Raw genomic sequence first — 19,079 nt, forward strand, 5'->3', positions numbered from 1 at the left:
GTACCCTTGGCCTCACTTAGGACAGTACTCATCACGCAGTGTTGCTATTGCTCACTTAACTGTCTCCCTTCACAGACCATAGGCTCTAAGAGAGTGGGGACCATGTACATCTTATTTCTTGATTGATTGCCAATCAATTCCAGCACCTACCATATTGCCTGGTCCTTAGTAGGTTCTCATCAATAGTCTTCAGTGAAGGAATAATTGATATATGGCACTTTAAGAAGATTTACTTACCGTGGGATTCTGGGAAAGTCACACCATCTCTTTGAAGCATATGTCCCTCAGCTATAAAATGGGGATGAGAGATTTGAGATAACTACTGTGAAATGCTTTTTAAAGTTTTGTTTTATTTGATTTCCATTTTACAAAGGTACGAAATAGAGGGCTCAGGATGGGGAACACATGTATACCTGTGGCGGATTCATTTTGATATACGGCAAAACCAATACAATATTGTAAAGTTAAAAAAAAAAAAAGTACGAAATAGTTAACAAGCACAAGTACAGCAAAGGGAAAGTAGTCATGATTCACTTCCTGAAAGGTAGTATGATCTAGTAGTAAACAAACCTTGCTTAGTCCTAAAGCCTAGTCTTGTTGTGGCCCAACATACTTATCTGTCCAAAGACCTGCACATCTAAAAATAAAGCCTTTCTAAAGCTTAAAAGCCTTCAGATACTCCCCACTGAGGGAGATCCAGATTCAGACTACTCTGAAAGAGAATTCAAGGTCCTCTGCAGTGTACACTGACCAATAACGAGGACCTGGAGCTTGTGCACAGGCTGCTTGGGACTCTCAGGTGATGGACACTTGCCAGGCTTATCAGTGGAGGTGTCTGCATGGTGGGTCTGCTCAGTAGATGTCATCTTACTGATCGCTTATGGTGAACGATGTTGGATCTGTGATCTCTGAAGAAGAAGATTTAGCTTCAGGACCAGGGTCCAGGCTTGATCACTCAAGAGCTTTTGTGTGGCAGAGTTTTATTCAAGTGAAAAAGGGACAGAGGACATAGACATCAGAAGTGGGATGGAGAGTAACCCCCTCGCTAGTCTTAGCAAGGGAATTATACACTTTTTCAATTGGTTATTACAATAAATCAAAAGAATGTCTCAAGGTTGTAAAAATTTTATCAGACCCACTCCCGCAATATACATTTTAAGATAACAGGTTTAGTCAGAAGGTTTTCAAGAAGGAGAAACTGTCCTCAACCAGGATACATTGTTATTATATAATTCTTACTAAGGAGTGTAGAAAAAACCATTCGTCCTTTACCCCTTCTTGAGAACTGCAGACCCCTGTCTCCTCCCTGAGAGCCCCAGACCCCTTTCTCCTCCTCAGGGACCCCAAACTTCTTATCAATCTGCCTAGGAATTGACTTTCTCATTTCCTTGTCATTTTTTCTTCTGGGAAGCTCTACTCCCATGGTGAGATAGCCAGAATGGTACAGACTCGTTTATTCTTACTCCCAAATCCTTTCAGCAAGATGAACAGGCTGATTCCCCATCTCTTTAGCTGTACTCCTCTCTAACGATGTGACCTGACCCTTCGGGTGTGTGTGGGGGGGGATCACTGGTTATCATAAAGTCACTGACTACCATAAAAGACTAGTGTCTCGAGGCCATGTTCTAAATTAAACATAAAATTAAAGAGGAAAATATTACTTACAAGTTAAAGTCCCTGTAAAAGCAAGAGGTGTTTACTCTAGGCAACATAAATATTTTAACCCTGTTCTCCTTGGCAGTTTCACAGAATTTATTCTTTGCCCAGTCTACAAGTATACCTACAAGAGGTGTAGACCATGCCTGTTGTTCTTAGTATACAGTGGTCTTGCAGGAAGCAGAAGATCATTGTAAAATAAAAGATTTCATGAAAACAACAACAAAAAAATCAATTGCTTTAACACTTGACAGTAACACACTTATATGCCCAATTGAAGTAATGACACTACATTGTTGCCCTTATGTAGTATATATTAACAGGAGTACATCTGAGAAAAATAGAATGGTAAATACCTTGAAATGTTACATAGGTTGCAGCAATCTACTGTAATGAAACTTCATTGCAATACTAAATTTCATACTGAAAATTAATTCTTACTTTATGATGCTTTTCATAAACTCTGATAAGAGTACTTTGCTTCAAACAGGTAAAGAAAAATCGTTTACCTACTGGTAAAAAAAAAAAAAAAATCCCTTGGAGACAAAATTTAAAATACAAACCACAATCTCCTCACTGGATAAAGCATATAATTTTCCTTCTTAGGTGCATGGATTTAAAACAGCTGCCAAGCCTACTTAATTATGGGCCCTTAGAGTCAATACAGAAATGATGGATTTTCATTTTGATAGCAACCACATTGGGTGTTTATTTAGTCAGTGTGGGTAATTATTCCAGTTCTTATTTGAAAATTTTCTCCAGAATTGGTTGCATAGTGTTCATGAAAGGCTGTGATCTCAATACTCAGCATTTCAGGGCCTCTCTTTTCTCCTCCTTTTTTTTTTTTTAATGAGATTTTTCTCTGAATTTAAAAAGTGACTTTTTGCCTATAGGTATATAAACATTAATTCCTTCTCCAGAAAATGAGAGGTACTAAAGTGTTGTATGGAAGTACATTTTTATGTTTCAGGGCAGAGGTCTGAAAGTAAAATGGACTGGTCAACAACTCAGGGGGCCACTTTTATGGCCAACATTTTTCATTCCAATTCTTAATCCTTTACTGTAAAGTACTGAAGCCAGGGCAATGGTTCAAGGAGGCCCTTAATTTATGAAAGGTAAGATGTGGAGGTGCCCACGCTCTATCTGCTGATTTTATTTGGTTTTCTAAGTAAGAAATAAGGCAGAACTTCAAGGTCCTAAATCCGAAGCTATAAAAACAACTTTCTACTATGATAGCGCTTATGTATTTGGGAAGTATCTTTGCTTCATTTGTCTTGTTTTAGCATCACAGCAATAATAAAAGGTCAGTAGGAAAGATATTCTTATATCTATTTTTAACTGATAATGAAACTGAGTCTTAGAGTTAAGTGCTTTGATTAAGTCAAACGCCTATATATAACATGGACACATATATACTACCATATGTAAAATTGATAGCCAGCGGGAATTTGCTGTATGTCTCAGAGAACTCAAACCAGGGCTCTGTGACAACCTAGAGGGGTGGGATGGAGTGGGAGGTGGGAGGGAAGTTCAAGAATTTCAAGAGGGAGGGGACATATGTATCTTATCTATCACTGATTCATGTTGCTGTATGGCAGAAACCAACACAATATTGTAAAGCAATTATCCTTCAATTAAAAATGAATAAATTAGAAAATAACAAAAAACACCTATATAGTACATTGGGTGCTCAGAACTCAAGGCTCAGAGCTCCTAGTGCAGGTTCTTTGCATGTATAGCCATTTCTTCTTGTATCTTGATGGGGTAGACGAGAGGAACCTAGAAGCTATCAGAAGAGGGGCTCACAAGGGCCTATTTTAGGATTACCAGATAAAACAAAGGAACCCAGTTAAAGATGCTGGGTGCAGTCAGCATTCTGTGTCTGCTCAGACACAAAATGATACAAGAACCACAGCATGCCAGGTTTCCCTGTCCTTCATTGTCTTCTGGAGTTTGCTCAGATTCATGTCCATTGAGTTGGTGACACTATCTAACCATCTCGTCATCTGATTCCTCTTCTCCTTTTGCCTTCAATCTTTCCCAGCATCAGGGTCTTTTCCAATGAGTGATCTCTTCACATCTGGTGGCCGAAGTATTAGAGTTTCAACTTTAGCATCAGTCCTTCTAATGAATATTCAGGGTTAGTTTCCTTTAGGGTTGACGGGCTTGATCTCCTGGCAGTCCAAGGGACTCTCAAGAGCCTTTTCCAGAATCATAATTTGAAAGCATCAATTCTTCAGCACTCAGTTCTTCATTATGGTCCAACTCTCACATCCGTACATGACTACTGGAAAACCCATAGCTTTGACTATATGGGACCTTTGTTGACAAAGTAATGTCTCTGCTCTTTAATATGCTGTCTAGGTTTGTCATAGCTTTTCTTCCAAAGAGTAAGTGTCTTTTAATTTCATGGCTCCAGTCACTGTCTGCAGTGATTTTGGAACCAAAGAAAATAAAATCTGTCACTAAGTTTCATATAAACAACCAATACATTTTTAACATAAGTATGTCTCATAAAACGTTGGTGGGAATGCAAACTAGTACAGACACTATGGAGAACAGTGTGGAGATTCCTTAAAAAACTGGAAATAGAACTGCCTTATGATCCAGCAATCCCACTGCTGGGCATACACACTGAGGAAACCAGAAGGGAAAGAGACACATGTACCCCAATGTTCATCGCAGCACTGTTTATAATAGCCAGGACATGGAAGCAACGTAGATGTCCATCAGCAGATGAATGGATAAGAAAGCTGTGGTACATATACACAATGGAGTATTACTCAGCCATTAAAAAGAATACATTTGAATCAGTTCTAATGAGGTGGATGAAACTGGAGCCTATTATACAGAGTGAAGTAAGCCAGAAGGGAAAACACCAATACAGTATACTAACGCATATATATGGAATTTAGAAAGATGATAACAATAACCCTGTGTATGAGACAGCAAAAGTGACGCTGATGTATGGAACAGTCTTATGGACTCTGTGGGAGAGGGAGAGGGTGGGAAGATTTGGGAGAATGGCATTGAAACATGTAAAATATCATGTATGAAATGAGATGCCAGTCCAGGTTCAATGCATGATACTGGATGCTTGGGGCTAGGGCACTGGGATGACCCAGAGGGATGGTATGGGGAGGGAGGAGGGAGGAGGGTTCAGGATGGGGAACACATGTATACCTGTGGCGGATTCATTTTGATATTTGGCAAAACTAATACAATTATGTAAAGTTTAAAAATTAAATTAAATTAAAAAATAAAAAAGAAAAATAAAAAAGAAAAAAAAATATTTGGGACATACTCCTACTAAAAAATTATGCATCATTGATCTACAATTCACATTTACCCAAACATCTTTTTTCTTCTAAATCTGGCAGTCCTATCCTATCCCTCTCCAGGTAACCCAGGTTACAGCTTTCAGTGTCAACAACCTGTAGTCTAACCTAGTGTTATGGGTTGAACTATGTCCTCTGAAGAGGACATTCTAAACCCTGGGACCTCAGAATATGACTTTGTGTATAAATAGGATCTTTATAGAGGTCATCAAGTTAACATGAAGTCATTAGGAAGGGTCCTAATCAGTATGTCTGGTGTCCCTATAAAAAGGAGAATTTTTTAATTTTTAATTTTTATTATATATTGGAATATGGCTAATTACAATGTTATGTTAATTTCAGGTGTACAGCAAAATAATTCAGTTAAATATATACATGTAGTCTATTCTTTTTCTTTTTTTCTTTTTTTTTTTTTAATTTTACTGTGCTTTGCTTTAGTGAACTTTATAGATACATGTTTTTTTTTTTTCCTTGTTAATTTTCTGTTTAGTTGATCTATCCATAGGTGTGAGTGGGGTATTAAAGTCTCCCACTATTATTGTGTTATTGTTAATTTCTCCTTTCATACTTGTTAGCATTTGTCTTACATACTGCGGTGCTCCCATGTTGGGTGGATATATATTTATAATTGTTATATCTTCTTCTTGGATTGATCCTTTGATCATTGTGTAGTGACCTTCTTTGTCTCTTTTCACAGCCTTTGTTTTAAAGTCTATTTTATCTGATACGAGTATTGTGACTCCTGCTTTCTTTTGGTCCCTATTTGCATAGAAAATCTTTTTCCAGCCCTTCACTTTCAGTCTGTATGTGTTCCCTGTTTTGAGGTGGGTCTCTTGTAGACAACATATGTAGGGGTCTTGTTTTTGTATCCATTCAGCCAGTCTTTGTCTTTTGGTTGGGGGATTCAACCCATTTACGTTTAAGGTAATTACTGATAAGTATGATCCCGTTGCCATTTACTTTATTGTTTTGGGTTCGAGTTTATACACCGTTTTTGTGTTTCCTGTCTAGAGAATATCCTTTAGTATTTGTTGGAGAGCTGGTTTGGTGGTGCAGAATTCTCTCAGCTTTTGCTTGTCTGAAAAGCTTTTGATTTCTCCTTCATACTTGAATGAGATCCTTGCTGGGTACAATAATCTGGGCTGTAGGTTATTTTCTTTCATCATTTTAAGTATGTCTTGCCATTCCCTCCTGGCTTGAAGAGTTTCTATTGAAAGATCAGCTGTTATCCTTATGGGAATTCCCTTGTGTGTTATTTGTTGTTTTTCCCTTGCTGCTTTTAATATTTGTTCTTTGTGTTTGATCTTTGTTAATTTGATTAATATGTGTCTTGGGGTGTTTCTCCTTAGAAAGCATCACTATGAACAAAGCTAGTGGAGGTGATGGAATTCCAGTTGAGCTATTCCAAATCCTGAAAGATGATGCTGTGAAAGTGCTGCACTCAATATGCCAGCAAATTTGGAAAACTCAGCAGTGGCCACAGGACTGGAAAGGTCAGTTTTCATTCCAATCCCAAAGAAAGGCAATGCCAAAGAATGCTCAAACTACCGCACAATTGCACTCATCTCACACGCTAGTAAAGTAATGCTCAAAATTCTCCAAGCAAGTCTTCAGCAATATGTGAACCGTGAACTTCCTGATGTTCAAGCTGGTTTTAGAAAGGGCAGAGGAACCAGAGATCAAATTGCCAACATCTGCTGGATCATGGAAAAAGCAAGAGAGTTCCAGAAAAACATCTATTTCTGCTTTATTGACTATGCCAAAGCCTTTGACTGTGTGGATCACAATAAACTGTGGAAAATTCTGAAAGAGATGGGAATACCAGACCACCTGATCTGCCTCTTGAGAAATTTGTATGGCAGATCAGGAAGCAACAGTTAGAACTGGACATGGAACAACAGACTGGTTCCAAATAGGAAAAGGAGTACGTCAAGGCTGTATATTGTCACCCTGCTTATTTAACTTATATGCAGAGTACATCATGAGAAACACTGGACTGGAAGAAACACAAGCTGGAATCAAGATTGCAGGGAGAAATATCAATAACCTCAGATATGCAGATGACACCACCCTTATGGCAGAAAGTGAAGAGGAACTAAAAAGCCTCTTGATGAAAGTGAAAGTGGAGAGTGAAAAAGTTGGCTTAAAGCTCAACATTCAGAAAACAAAGATCATGGCATCTGGTCCCATCACTTCATGGGAAATAGATGGGGAAACAGTGTCAGACTTTATTTTTCTGGGCTCCAAAATCACTACAGATGATTTTAAATTCAGCCATGAAATTAAAAGACGCTTACTCCTTGGAAGGAAAGTTATGACCAACCTAGATAGCATATTCAAAAGCAGAGACATTCCTTTGCCAACAAAGGTTCGTCTAGTCAAGGCTATGGTTTTTCCTGTGGTCATGTATGGATGTGAGAGTTGGACTGTGAAGAAGGCTGAGCACTGAAGAATTGATGGTTTTAAACTGTGGTGTTGGAGAAGACTCTTGAGAGTCCCTTGGACTGCAAGGAGATCCAACCAGTCAGTTCTGAAGGAGATCAGCCCTGGGATTTCTTTGGAAGGAATGACACTAAAGCTGAAACTCCAGTACTTTGGCCACCTCATGTGAAGAGTTGACTCATTGGAAAAGACTGTGATGCTGGGAGGGATTGGGGGCAGGAGGAGAAGGGGACGACAGAGGATGAGATGGCTGGATGGCATCACTGGCTCGATGGACATGAGTCTCAGTGAACTCCGGGAGTTGGTGATGGATAGGGAGGCCTGGCGTGCTGTGATTCATGGGGTTGCAAAGAGTCGGACACGAGTGAGCGACTGATCTGATCTGATCTGAAACAGAAAAAAATCAAACAAAATGAGAAGACAGAGGAGAGTGTTCCTAATTAAAGAAAAGATAAAACACCAGAAAAACCCCAACTGAAACAGATGAATAATTTATGTAATGAAGAGTTCATGCAATAGGATTAAAAATGCTCACTGAACTGGAGAAAAGAATAGACAAAGTGAAAGTTCAACAAAGAATAGAAAATACATAAAGGGACAAGTCAGAACTGAAGAATACAATAACTGAAATGAAAAAAATAAACTAGAAGTAATTAACAGCAAATAGGTGATACAGAAGAAAGCATAACTATCAGAAAGACAAATCAAGAAAACAATCCCATGTATAATTGAATGAAAAGGAATAAAATACTTAGGAATAAATTTAACCGAGAAGGTGAAAGCCCTGTACTATGAAAACTGTGACACTGATGAAGATGATAGAAACATAAATGAAAAGATATATCATGTTCATGAGTTTAAAGAGTTAATATATCCATACTGCCCAAAGCGATCTACTTATTTAATATATATCCTATCAAAATATGGAGCTTCCCAGGTGGTGCAAGTGAAAAAGAATCCATTTACCAATGCAGGAAACACAAGAGACATGAGTTCAATCACTGGGTCAAGAAAATCTCCTGGAGAAGGAAATGGCAATCCTCTCCAGTATTTCCTGCCTGGAAAATTCCATGGACAGAGGAGTTTGGTGGGCTATAGTCTACGGGATCACAAAAAGAGTCTGACATGACTGAGCACACATATACACACTATGAAAATATTCATGGTGTTTTTCACAGAACTAGAACAAATAATCCTAAACTTTGTATGGAATCACAATTCCAAATAGCCAAAGCAATCTTAAGAGAGATGATTAAACCTGGAGGTATCACATGCCCTGACTTCAGACTATACTGCAAAGCTACAGTACTCAAAAGAGTATGATACCAGCACAAAAACAGACACATAGATCAATGGACTAGAATGGAGAGTCCAGAAATAAACCCATACATCTGTGGTCAATTAACTGATAACAAAGCAGACAAGAATATACAAAGGGAAAAGACAGTCTCTTCAAAAGTTCTATTGGGAAAACTGGACAGCTACAAGTAGAAATATCAAACTAGAACATTTTCTTTTACCAAATACAAAAATAAACTCAAAATAGATTTAAGATCTAAATGTTAGATCTGAAGCCATAAACTCCAGTATGCTCTTTGACATTGGTGTTAACTATTTTTTTTTATGGATATGTCTCTTCAAGCAAGGGAAACAAAAGCAAAAATAAACAAATGGGACTCAATCAAACTTAAAAGATTTTGAATAGTGAAGGAAACAATCAACAAGATGAAAAAGACAGCCTACTGACTGGGAGAAAATATTCTCAACAGATTTATCTGAGAGGCGTACAGTTCAGGCATTCAGTAGTGTCCAGCTCTTTGTGACCCCATGGACTGCAGCATGCTAGGCTTCCCTGTCCATCATCAACTCCCAGAGCATGCTCAAACTCATGTCCATAGAGTCAGTGATGCCATCCAACCATCTCATTCTCTCATTCCCTTCTGTCTTCGATCTTTCCCAGCATCAGGGTCTTTTCTAATGAGTCAGTTTTCCCCATCATGTTGCCAAATATTGGAGCCTTGGCTTTAGCATCAGTCCTTCCAATTAACATTCATGACTGATCTCCTCTAGGATTAACTGGTTTGATCTCCTTGCAGTCAAAGGGACTCTCAAGAGTCTTCTCCAGCACCACAGTTCAAAAGCATCAGTTCTTCAGCACTCAGCTTTCTTCATGGTCCAACTCTCAAATCCATAGATGACTACTGGAAAAACCATAGCTTTGACTATATGTACCTTTGTTGGCAAAGTAATGAGAGGGGTTAATAATCACAGTTGATAGTCAAACACCATGGACTCGGTGTGTGTGTTAGTAACTCAGTCATGTCTGACTCTTTGTGACCCCATGGACTACAGCCTGCCAGGCTCTTCTGGCCATGGAATTCTCCAAGCAAGAATACTGGAGTGGGTAGCCTTTCCCTTCTCCAGGGGATCTTCCAGACCCAGGGATCAAACCCAGGTCTCCTGCATTGCAGGCAGATTCTTTACCACCTGTGCCACCTGAGTTCATGGACTTGGTAACTTATTGATAATTTAAAGTCTTTTGCAAGTTGCCACATTGGTGATAACAAAGCTCTCAAGTACTTTGCCCTTCTTGATTTCATACTAATCATTGGTATCCTATTATTAATCAGGATAGATTCATCATGGGGAAAAAGAGATACTTGGATTGTGTGGCCCAGTCAACCTCGAGGGAATTAAGATTCAGGTGCCCAGAATGGGCAAGAATATACTGACTATTCCAGAACTATTTCCTTAGCAGCCCCAGTTGTCAACTATTTTTATTATTTTTTTTGTGAAGAGGGACTAAAGATTCATGTAACATTCTTTGAAGATTCATAATTTTATGTATTTTAGGGTCTTGACTAACATGTACTTCATATTATGTGATAATTTAGTAAGAAATTTAAGTAAAGAGCTTGCCATCATGACTAGCCCTTCTTGTTGATACTATCCTATTAACTACATTTCCTTCTCATCCTCCCTTACAGAAATTTGTCCTTATGAGTTTTTTCTTTGAGTGCATCCTGTACTACACAAGTGAGGAACAAATTCATGATTTATGTTGAAAGGGGAAGATTTTGAAACACTTGCCATTAATTAGTTTTATAACTTTCCACCAGTGTCAGTGTGTTACGTAAAATCTCTCCAGCCCACTGTGTAGAGAAGTCCCTAGGAGGATTAAATCCTGATCTTAGGGCATGGAGCCAAATACTAGGCTAACTTAGAATCTGTTACAAAGTTCAAATAACTTATCAGACATATGTTAAAATGGTATTTTAGGTCTGACTTATATTGTTTTATAATAAATCATGTGCACAAATATATGCCTTTTAGAAATGTTATAGAGGTGGTGAAGAAGCCCTAAACCCTATGTCCTGCTGTAGCATAGACACTTCAGGGTGTAATAAGAAAAAAGAAGTAAAATATTCAGCTTTAAATATGTATATATATATATATATATATAGTATACTACATATATATTTTAAAACATAATACATATATATTTATCTCAAACACCTTCTCAGATCAAGGCTTTGAAATGTCTGCACTACTCTTGAAACCAGAGTTGTGAATACATGACTGTGTCTTTTGGTTAAAATCATTGATTTGAATGAAGTCTGAACTGGAAGGCAGATGGCAAACTTCATGTGGCAGAAAGTCCCAGGGGCTTTTATAACCCAGTAGTAATGCCCAATCATGTTAGGCTTGGGTATCTACTTATTAAATAGCTCTCAGTTCAGTTCAGTTCAGTTCAGTCGCTCAGTCATGTCCAACTCTTTGTGACCCCATGAACCACAGCACGCCAGGCCTCCCTATCCATCACCAACTCCTGGAGTTCGCTCAGACTCATGTCCATCGAGCCAGTGATGCCATCCAGCCATCTCATCCTCTGTCGTCCCCTTCTCCTCCTGCCCCCAATCCCTCCCAGCATCACAGTCTTTTCCAGTGAGTCAACTCTTCGCATGAGGTGGCCAAAGTACTGGAGTTTCAGCTTTAACATCATTCCTTCCAAAGAAATCCCAGGGCTGATCTCCTTCAGAACTGACTGGTTGGATCTCCTTGCAGTCCAAGGGACTCTCAAGAGTCTTCTCCAACACCACAGTTCAAAAGCATCAATTCTTCAGTGCTCAGCCTTCTTCACAGTCCAACTCTCACATCCATACATGACCACAGGAAAAACCATAGCCTTGACTAGACGGACCTTTGTTGCTCTCAGCATCCAGTTTCAACAAACCAGACTCAGCCACCACAGCTGTCAATTGTTTTGTATACTTTGAGGGATAACTCTAGAAACATTGCTGAGATGAACATCTGCCGCTTCAGAAGCTGGCAACCTGAACAAGGTGCTGTGTAGGGACATGAAAAGGTAGTGAGATGATCTGTTGACAAGTAATGGCAAGGATGGTGCAGAGTGCCTGGCATCTTAACTGAAGTAATGAGGTCAGAATGTCTTCCAGCAGGAAAAGAAGAAAGCAGGCCATGTTTATGCAAGTTTTCTCCTGCCTGGAGAATCAGAAACCTGGTCAGAGTGTCATTGATTAAATATAAATTTCTATCTCCAACTTTGAACATGTATCTAATTCTACCCTGTGAGCAACTTGAAACATAGTGCTACAGATTCTATTGTAAATTCACCTGGTAGTAACAGTAGCCAACGTTTACTCAACAGCTCACTTCTTCAACAAACCCCTCAATAATCCCATGAAATAAGCACTACTTTCAATTTATGCCTGAGGTTACTGATGTTTTCAGAGCTTAACTAATTTGTCCAAGGTAGTCAAAACACTTAGGAAATACAGAACTGGGATTCAGATCCAAGCAGCCCAATTCCAGACTCCATGGCTTGATCACTATTCTCTAATTCCACTGGCCTTAGGGGAAAATTTAACGACCAGATGTCATAAAATTAAGTCAAATGTTTAAAAACAATACTCAGAGGGATAAATCACATGTTGTAAGTAAAAGAGAAAGAACTCATAATCTGTCCTCTAAAATCTTTTTAGTCAATTCATTTAAAGCCTGTATTTTAATGGAAAGTGCATAGCAAAAAGGAAACTAGACTGCATGTGTCAACAAAAATAACCCTAGTAAATGCTCAGAATTCTCAGTAGTAGTGTCTAGAGATAGTAGTTTGACATTAATAATTAACTCAGTGAACATACACTGTGAGTAAGTCATTCCTCCAAGCACTGTACATATGTTAACACATAATTTGTAAAATCTTCCTGAATTGAGAGTTATTATCCCTATTTTACAACTAAGGACCTTGAGACACACAGCTCATACAAGCCATTAGAGGCATAGCTTGGACGGGAGCCCCATGGTTTGGCTTTAGTGTCTATGTGCCAGACCACTAAGCTATGCTCCCTTGTAAGAATCTTGAGTGATGTCTATTTTCTCCTGAAAGCACCATTAACAACAATTTTTCACAGCCTGATCATGAGCTCAGTATTTACATTTGTATACTTATTTCTACCCAGTGGATGCAGACAAGTTTCACATACCATATGCTACTTATTTCATGCAACATCACTGTAAGGAAGCAGAGCTGTTGCTACCTACTCTCTCTGTTTTACAGATAAGGGAAACACAAAGCCAGAAAGAGTAAGTCATTTGCCTGAGGTTAGACCACTGAAAAAAGTCAAGAATGAGACTCAGGTACCAAGTTGACTGGCTCCTGGGCCCTGTTACCATGTTACTTGAGCATGGCTGACAGCAAAATAGCGGTCATTTAGACTTCACATACGTCTAGTTTTGAGAACAACCATATCCTAACTCAGGGGAACTGTCTCACTGCTAAAAGTTGGGGCAGGAAATCTGTACACAGGCTGGTTGCAGAGACTCATTAGCAAACATGAACAAATGCCTTGGGTCTTAAGGGCATACCCTATGACTGATTTACAGATAGATGAAGAAAGAGTGGGTTCATTTACTGGGTTAGTTCCTCATTTTTTCTAACTAGTGGAGTGTTTCCCAAATTTTAGTCATTCACCTGCCCACCATTATGACTTTTTCCTTATCAATATATCACCTAGGCTAATTTGCACAGTAGGCTCATGACTTTTATTTACCCAAGAAATACAATCTGAAATTACAGGTTTGATATGTGAGTTACATTTTTTCAGGCATGCACTGAAATAAGTGCATGATTATTAAGAATATTCATCTGTAAAGCCCTAACATCATCTTGCATAAAAATAAATATTTATTGAGTACTTACTAGGTGCCAGATAGCCTTTAAAATACTTTTTATATGGTAACCACTTAATTCTCATAACTATAAATAGGTATATGTATTATACCCATCTTACAGATGCAGAAACTAGGGCAAAAAAATTTTGGTAATCTGCATTAAAAACATAGAATTGGTCAATGGCAGAACTAGAGTTACAAATGCAGATGGTCTATCTTCAGAATCTGGGATTTTAAGAACTAGTGGCCTCCATGTTGGATAAACTTGAATTGTGTGAAAACAAAACAAACAAAACTCAAACTCCTGTAGGATCCTTGGACAACACCATGACTGTAAAAACCCAAGTTTCTACTTGACAACACTTCTATGATGAACTGCATAAGGAAAAACATATTTTCCAACCATGCAAGTCCAAATTGACTGATGCTTACAATTTATTGTGGGAAAGGATGGAGAAGTGCTAGTGTAAGTCCATTACCCAAGAATTTACCACTAACTTGAAGCCAAGAAATAAGGAGAATTTTGAGGTGGAGCAGGTGAAGGAGAGGAATGGAGCATAGGAACTCAAGGTTTCTGATGTCCTGTCACACTCTTAACATTTATTTGCCCAGATATTAAGAAACAAAGCTTCCTTTCTTCTTGATAAAGGTCATTGAGCTGGAAGGAAAGCTTGAATTGTGCAAGACAATATAGAACTGTTTGGAATTCATTACAACAATCAGGATCAGATGAGGAGTATCAGAGGTGGCAAAATGCTCCATAAACATAAAATTGAACCTTAGCTAAAGGCCACGGGATTATAAGATTTTGCCAATCCTTTTGTCTTGTAGTGGGAGTAACCAGGAGGCATTGGCTGCTGAATTTTCAGAGTGGTACTGGGATGCTCCACAGTCATTTTAGAGCTAAAATGTAAACCTCTGCCACATCTCCCTCCCAGAGTTCATCTCGTCGTAAACTAAGCATAATCCTCATTTGAATTCTAGACATAGAAACTGCAACAGACATACAAGTAGAGGATTCCCAAAATATCACCTTTGAAACTAACATTCTGTTTCATCTAGCTAATGTCTTGATAGTTATCCCTATATTTCCCATTTATATGTATTCCCGTTATTTATATGTGCAGCCATGAACATCATGTAACTTTCAAGGACTGAAACAACATTATTTAATTTAGTTTAATTATTATAATAACCTCTATCAATGACTTCATCTCTATTTTGTGAAAGGGAAACTAGGCTGAGAGGTTTGGAAACATGCTCTCAGGTAGAAAATGATAGACCTGTGCTTTGAACCTAGGTCTATGGAACTGATGAAAAACAACAACAAAATCTTTTTAACTCCTTCCATTGAGAGGTGGAGTCTAATTTCCCTTCCTTGAGTTTGGACTACTCTTAGTGACTTTCCTAATGAATAGAATGCAGTGGAAGTTGGATTCCAGAATCCGAGGTTTGATCATAAAAATGCAGCTTCTGCTTTTGTCTTTGAGAAACCTTACTCTCAGGAAATTTCTTCTAAAGACATTCCCTCTTGGAAGCCAGGTACCATGCTTTGAGGAAGCCCAAGTGGCCCCATGGGGAGGCTCACATATAGACTAATTGCAGCTGCAGCTGACAATCTTGGTTGAACTCACAGCCAACGGCCAGCACCAACTTGCCAGTAATCCCACTGACTCATCCTCAATGACTTCTAGCCTAGTTGAGCCTGCAGATCTTTGCAGTACTAGCTGATATCTGATTACAGTCACAGGGGAGACTGTTCACTTCTTAGGGCTGCTGTTACAGAGTGCCACAAACTAGGTGGTTTAAAACAACAGAAATGTGTTATTTTATAATTCTTGAGGTTAAGGGTAGGAAATCAAGGTGTCAGAGGGGCCATGCATTCTTGGAAGTCTCTAGAGAAGAATCCCTACCTGCTCCCCACTCCTCTTTTAACTTTCAGTGTATTTCTAGGCTTGTGGCAGCATAAGTCCAAACTCTGCCCACCTTTACCTTCATATTATCTTTCTCTCTCCGTGTGTGTGTCTCTCTAGGTCCTCTCCTTTCCTTACAAAGATGTCATTGGATTTAGGGCCCACTCTCAATCCAGGATGATTTCATCTTGAGATCTTTAACTGATTACTCTGTGAATAGTGTGTTAGTTACTCAGTCGTGTCCAGCTCTTTGTGACCCCATGGACTATAGCCCTCCAGGTTCCTCTGTCCATGGGATTCTCCAGGCAAGAACACTGGAGTGGGTTGCCATTTCCTTCTCCAGACATCTGTGAATATGCTATTTCAAATAAGCTTCCATGCTAATATCCTTGGTGGATATGACTTTGAGGAGACACTGTTCAATCCTACAGATGCCAAGCAAGAAATGTACAGTCAAGCTCTTTCTGAAATTCACCCACAAAATGATTGTCCTTATAAAACCATTTTTTAAGCCACTAAGTTTTTTGCAGCAACAGAAAACCATGTCATTCTATCTTACTACACTGCCTGTTTTCATAGAACATTTGTAATGCATATTATAAACAATAGCTATTTTGAAAAATATACTTGAAGTTTGCAAATACTTGTATTCTTTATTCACAGAAAATTTGATTTGTGATCTGCCAAGTACATAAGCTCACACATGATAGGTGTTAGTATATATCAGCAGTTTGTAGTATTAATATTTCTTGAACCACAGAGATTTATTTGAATGCATCTTCTCAGACAGAAAATCTTAATCTTGTCTCTCTGTATGAACTAAGTCTCTAAATATAAAAGATTGTTTTCTTTGTGTTTGTGCTTTATAAGTTCTTGGGACCACTCCAAAAATTTAACCTGGCATGGAGTATGAGAACACATCTTGAACTATAAAAGGATGAGGCTAACTTGGCATCAGTCATGCTACTGGGTTTGCTAAAAGAAAAGCATCTTTAGTGTGTGTCTGTGTGGGTATGAATGTGTGTACACACACCACACTCCCATGCCATTATATCAACAGCTGTGTTATCTATTACAGTTTTCTTAACTGAGGCAGAGGAGGGAAATGAGCCTACTGGATATGTCTTTCTTGGACTCAATATTTAGCAGATTGACCTAAAATTGAATTCAAGGGATAATAATCTCCCATTGCTTTTGGACATATCAAATAATTTTCCAAACCTAATAGTGTCTCATTAAGAACAGAACATCCAAAGGGTTAGGGCTAAAGAGAAGTTCAGTCAGTTCAGTTCAGTTCAGTCGCTCAGTTGTGTCCAACTCTTTGCGACACCATGAATTGCAGCACGCCAGGCCTCCTTGTCCATCACAACTCCTGGAGTCTACTCAAACTCATGTCCATCGAGTCAGTGATGCCATCCAGCCATCTCATCCTCTGTCGTCCCCTTTTCCTCCTGCCCCCAATCCCTCCCAGCATCAGGGTCTTTTCCAATGAGTCAGTTCCTCACATCAGGTGGCCAAAGTATTGGAGTTTCAGCTTTAGCATCAGTCCTTCCAATGAGAACTAAGAACAGTGGTGATGTTGCCAATTTCAAACCACAGAAAGTAAAGAGTAAACATTTTCCAAACCCATGACCCAGGTGAAGAGCAGGGGAAAGATGAAAGTTTAGAAACATCTAAGAAAGTGCTCAATCATGTTCTTCTTGTCCAACTTCTCTTGAATTCTCTCTGTATGTGTCTTCCTTTCCTTCTCAATGCTATGTCTCCTCATTCCATTTTTCTTGCCCTATCCTATCATTGATCTGTTAATTTTTTTCCCAGTGACTTTTGTCCTTTTCATTTTTCATCTTAACCCACTGGCAATTTACAAGCAATTAAAATACTCTTTATATACATACAGAATTTATTGAATGAAAATTTTTCTAATTTTTAGTTCTTGAATGCTTATCTCAAACAACTATAAATTCACTGAACTAAACTACATTATTATTTACTTCTCTGTCAAGTAGTATCAATAATTTATTTTGCCTCTGGCTCACTACTTCTATGATGCTTTTGATTATGTAAAAATAACCTCTCCAATATAAGAGGAGATTAAATACCATATTCTTTCTAGAAGGAGAACAAACTTCATTAATTGCTATTAATTTGGAAAAATTTATTTTGAATTAGTGTGGAACTTCAATTAAAAATGTGTGTAATTTTCTTCCATGAAGTTTAAAATGTTTAGCCTAAGAAAATTGTCGTTAGGCTATACTCTCACTTAGTAGAGGTCTTTAGAGACCTGCTTTGGAGAAGACTCTTGAGAGTCCCTTGGACTGCAAGGAGATCCAACCAGTTAATCCAAACAGAAATCAGTCATGAATATTCATTGGAAGGACTGATGCTGAAGCTGAAACTCCAATACTTTGGCCACCTGATGCGAGCAACTGACTCATTGGAAAAGACCCTGATGCTGGGAAAGATTGAAGGTGGGAGGAGAAGGGGACAACAGAGGATGAGATGATTGGATGGCATCACCGACTCAATGGACATGAGTTTGAGTAAACTCTGGGAGCTGACGATGGACAGGGAGGCCTGGCATGCTGCAGTTCATGGTGTTGCAAAGACATTACTGAAGTGAACTGAATTGAATGTGATGAGGGTATGTAATACAGTATAAAGAATACAAATTTACTCATCAAGACTCTTCTCAAAGACTTCTCAAGAGAAAAGGATTCAGAATGTAGGATGTATGTTTCCCAGTATAGACTTATGCACCAAAGTATCAGGAATAAATGTAAGAAGCATGGAGCTGCTGGGTCCTCCAGCTGTCCTAGAGTGACCCCATATGGCTTTTAAGAGTGAGCAGAGCACACACGAAGGGAGGCAAGACTGGTATAATGAATAGTGTCTACCTCCATGACAAAAACTAAAACTGTTTAAGGAAGTCAAAGCAGATGTAAATGTGAGAAGATAATAGAAATGCCTGATGCCCACCATGTACGAAATACCTGGTTTTATTGGTCCAGCAACCCATATGTAATGATTCGCTTGTAAACTCTCTATGCAGTTGTCCTAAGAGAGAAGACTTTACAATAATCCTGCACACAGATGTCTCTCAGCTCACTATTAAAATGTCTGGTTTAAATGTGAATCCTGTTTTGCATTTGACCTGTTTTATTTGTTTTTAATAAGAATAAATAGACTATTCAGACAAACCTCACTAATTCACACCACAGGTTCAGATTAAGTCTAAATTTAGGCTTGTCTTTTCACTAAGAATAAAGACATTTCAATGAATGATCATCACTAAAACAAAATTAGAAGATTCAACTACAAATGGAAAAACTGATTTTCTTTGTGTTCAAAAGAATTGCTGTGCAACAAACAAAAATAATCCTATTTTATGTATGTATGTACTCAGTCTATATGTGTGCTCAATAAATATTCATTAAATTGAGTTCGCTGAAATTTATGTGTGTGAGCTGCACATTGAATTGTAGAAAAAACTTCAGAGGTTCATTATCACAGCCTGAAAGTAGAGAGTTATTTTATTTGG

The sequence above is a fragment of the Bos grunniens genome, chromosome 20 (genome assembly GCF_055505025.1).
Source record: "Bos grunniens cultivar Pamir isolate PY7600 chromosome 20, Bosgru_T2T1.0, whole genome shotgun sequence".
Lineage (NCBI taxonomy): Eukaryota > Metazoa > Chordata > Mammalia > Artiodactyla > Bovidae > Bos > Bos grunniens.